This window comes from Benincasa hispida, chromosome 11 (assembly GCF_009727055.1).
Source record: "Benincasa hispida cultivar B227 chromosome 11, ASM972705v1, whole genome shotgun sequence".
Classification (NCBI taxonomy): Eukaryota; Viridiplantae; Streptophyta; class Magnoliopsida; order Cucurbitales; family Cucurbitaceae; genus Benincasa; species Benincasa hispida.
This window is the reverse complement of record NC_052359.1, coordinates 79,657,040-79,661,501: the sequence shown is the minus strand read 5'-3', so window position 1 is coordinate 79,661,501 and position 4,462 is coordinate 79,657,040.

The window sequence follows — 4,462 nt, the reverse complement described above, 5'->3', positions numbered from 1 at the left end:
GCGCATAATATTCTTGTTTTGTGTACATCTCACTTAGATCGATGCATATCCACATGACATAAACTCCATTTTCACACGATCCCTGTTTTCTACTTAACGCCTTTGTATCTTCTGCACGCGACACAAGCAAACTTAGTGTAATAACGCACACAGCAAAACTTAGTGTAAATAACTTATTTCACATTCACTTAGGACACTTCTAAGTCAGCTTTACAATGCAAGCTCTGTGTTAGTTTTAATCTGATATATACTTGGATCTCACATAGAGGAGTGTCACGCGTCTCCGTTGCATCATCACTAACGCGATACTCGAAGAATTTCATTAGTTACGTATCAATGAATTCATTGCACAACTCAAGAGTTTTGAGGAATTGTCCATACGTAAAATCATAATTATTGATTGGGCCGTTGGACATGGGGCGAAAAAAAAGAGGATCCTATCAACTTGTTCCCGAACCTAGGATAGTAAGCTCATTGAGCTTAGTCTTACTCACCGTCAAGAACGAAAGAAGACTTCCATCTCCAATTTAACTCAGACGTAGCTCGCTTCTTTTTGGGTGTGAAGCCAGTGTCAAACCAAAATACCCAACAAGCATAGCTCTCCCTGAAAATGCAGGTGATCCAGCCGCACCTTCTAGTACGACTACCTTGTTACGACTTCACTCCAGTCACTAGCCCTGCCTTTGGCTCCCCCTCCTTGCGATTAAGGTAACGACTTCGGGCATGGCCGCTACCCATAGTGTGACAGGCAGTGTGTAACACCTTAAGTTGTTCATAAGATAGGACGAAAAGATAAGTTTTTTGAGGTCCTGATACTCATTATGCCTAGCATTGAATAGACTGGGTAATTCACCTTATCAAATAGAGATAGCAAAATATCTTATCAAATAATTTACATGATACTCAGAACAAGCTTGTTAGTGTATATGAAGTATTAAATGGAGAGTTCGGTAAGGTACTTTATTTGGAGTCTATCCTTAATATGATGAAGATCTCCAATCGCATATATATTACACACTAAATTAGATTTATATAAATAGTTATTTAATTAAAGTGTAAATTAAATTAAATATGTGTTATTTAATTGTGCTAATTAATTAAATAAGTATTAATTAATTAATTAGTTATGGAAAAAGGAAATGGGAAAATGATTAGAAAAAGAGTTTGGCCATTTTCTATATAAAGACCTTCCTATGGCCTCTTTGGGACACATTGACAATACACAACACACAAGTGTTATTGTGCAAAATTTTTCCTAAGCCACAAAGAGAAGCTTCTCTACTCTCCCTCTCCCAATAGTTGGATACCATCTATCTCTCTATTGGAATCCTAGAGAATAACGAGGTTACTCTCGTGATAGCATTCGAGATTGTTCAAGAAATCATTCGTGATTAAGATTGTTGGAAGAGCCGTTCGTTGGAACTTAAAGAGGATTGTTGGTGAAGTTTGAGAATCTACAAAGGTAAGAATAGTTATAATCTTTTTCCTCAAAGAGTGCTATATTACATGTTTATATTCTGTTTTAGTATACTTAATTTGTTTATGTAAAAATCGAATTATGGGATGCAAGGCATTCACAATGCTTCCGCGTGAGATTCAATCCCTTAATGGGATGAATTAGAAAATTGGGTTAGGGCTTCACTAAATGCGTCGAGCTTGCGTAATCATCCCTATCACGAGTGACGATTGGTGGCAACATTCGTTGAAATGTGAAGTTCGAGATTGGAAGTGTCATCGGTTAGGCACGATCAATCATCGAGCTAGGCATATCAGCCCGAACGTGGGGTCATCTTCAATGCGGAAAAGACCATATGATGTCAGCGAAAATTTATAAAACATATTTTTTTTTTTTGGGGGGGAGGATAGGTTAAAAATCAAACAGTACTATAAAACTGAGCTTTAATGTTGGTTTAAAACTGACATTATAGAGGTACCATATCGGTTATAAACCGACATCGAAAATCGTGTTATAAAAGGTCTTTAATGTTGGTTGTCTTTAATGTTGGTTTTAAATTAACATTATAGCTGACCGAAATTTCAATACCAATATTCTTCAATGTCGGTTGAAAACCGACATTGTATACCATCTTCTATATCGATTTTTTTATCAATTTTTTCAATAATTGTTTGATATATTTTTTTAATGCCTCATTTTCTTAAATGTCCAATCTATTTTTAATGTCAATCAAAAAGTTAAAAACCTACATTAACAAAAAAATACATATATATTGTTTGCTTAAGTACGTGTAAATCAATAATATTTTCTTTTAAACAATAATATTTCTCTTACCTGTACATATATAAAATGAAATCTTAATTGCTTTTATATATTATGATTTCAACAAACATAAAAATTAACTAACTTATTGGAATAAGGAAATAAAACACGTCCATAGATTGTTGTATCAATATGAGCAAACAATCATAACAACTACTAGCAAAGTTGGGTTCAATACATTCGCCAGAACGGAAGTTAATAAAAAATTGGAAAATGCATCATAGTTATGCTTCATAGTTGATCTATTTCTCATGCACTTTCAAACATAAAGATCCTAAAAATAATTGCAACAAAAAAATGAAGATAACACTTTGTGAAGTATCTTAAAAGTAAAAGCTCCTATGCATGAAATTAAAAGGATTAGTTGTAGGTCTAACTTCTAAGCTTCAAAGCTCAGTGTATTCTAACTAACAAAACATGAATTGAGAAAAGAAGAAATAAAATCACTGTAAATCGAACAAAAACTTACTTGAGGTTTGTAAATGTTCGCACGCAGAGCATCTAAGAGATATCCCATAGGTTAACTAATGAATTAGTAGCACTTCGAACTGCAAAATACCTATGATTGTAACAAGGAAGTCGTTTATCTTTCTTTATACCTAATTGCAAAAGTTTTCACAATAACTGAAGGAAGCAATTGAAAGTAAAACCACAAGTTTTTTAAAAGAAGAAAAATCTTGACTGCATATTTCATTGTAGAACATCATCAGAAAAAGTTTGAAGCTAAAACTACATAAATGCTCCCTGCTCTCTAAGTAACATATGTTTGAAGCAGACAAGAAATTAGAATAATAAGATAAATGCGTTCAAATTTTGATAGCAGAAAATGGCTCAGGATAAAAATCTAAAGAACAAAAGGAGATGATGCTTTTAGATTAACTAACAACATAAAACTTAGAAAATGTAAATAAATTTCCATCAAGAGGCTAAGGCACTCAAAAATATTCTGTGACAAAAGATAAAATAATTTATAACTTCAACTACCTACAACATCACAAATTCAGAAATAGGAGAAAGTAACCATCAACACTGAAGCTTAGACATAGGAAGATTTAAGGGTATTGTAGCCAAAAACTTATAATGGTTTTTCAATCAAGCAAAGAAATGGGCAAACTCCAGCTCAAATGAGAACAAAAACACAAAAAGGTTAAAATAAATTTATAAGAAATATTAAAAGAAATTAGGGATCTTTTTAAATATAAAAAATATTTAGAAATATTTAAACTTTATAGCAAAAAGTTCCAAAAACACAAACACTTTTGAAAGTTTTTACTATAAAATGTAAATATTTTTGAGATTTTTCTATTTATAAGAATTTTTCAGAAAAAAAGGTCCAGAATATAGAAAATGCTTGAAGGAAAGAACAGAGGATTAGTAAATTGGAAACTCTGCATTGGTTTAAATCCTGATAAGATTAAAGGAGATGGGACTTTGAAATCTTAGTGAACCTCTTGTAAACATAAGAAAGCAACGAGAACAACAAGTCAATATCAAAATCTTCACGACGGAATTCACATATTAGTAGATCAACTTCCAAATATTTGTAGTTTACTGATACTTTCTTTAAGAATATATCGGCTTTCATCTTCACAACTTTACAACATCATAAACTCATTTCTCAATATTGATAATCCAATAACATGAACTATAGATTTATGTTAAGTTTGCAACAGTAACACCATCTTTCATCACTTTTGGGTACCAAAACTTTACTCTTAAGACTGCATTCTGTCCCTTGAAACAAAGCATATCAAACATACTCAACCAAAAAGACTTTACTCTCATGAGGTTTAATTAGGAAGGGGGGCAATATAAAATCTCTAGATACCATAAGATCATACCAATTAAAACATTCAAAATATATGTCTTTTTGTACCTCGAGCAAGCACTCCAAAAGATGAAATCAAAGAATTTTAACTTGCACATTATCCATATAACTAAAAAGTAAAGAGAGCATAGAGTGAATTATCATTACTTTCAAAAGAGCTTGTTTAGAAGCATGAATCTGAACAACATAATTTCTACATTGATCTTGTGTCAACATGCTAACAGATCCTAGAATTTCCTCCGGTAGCAGTAGTAGGAACAGTAGAATCAAGAACCAATAAGATAGAAAAATACAAAACATCCCAAACAATGCACTAGAAAACTTAACTGCAACAATTATAAAAACCCCTTTCAAAA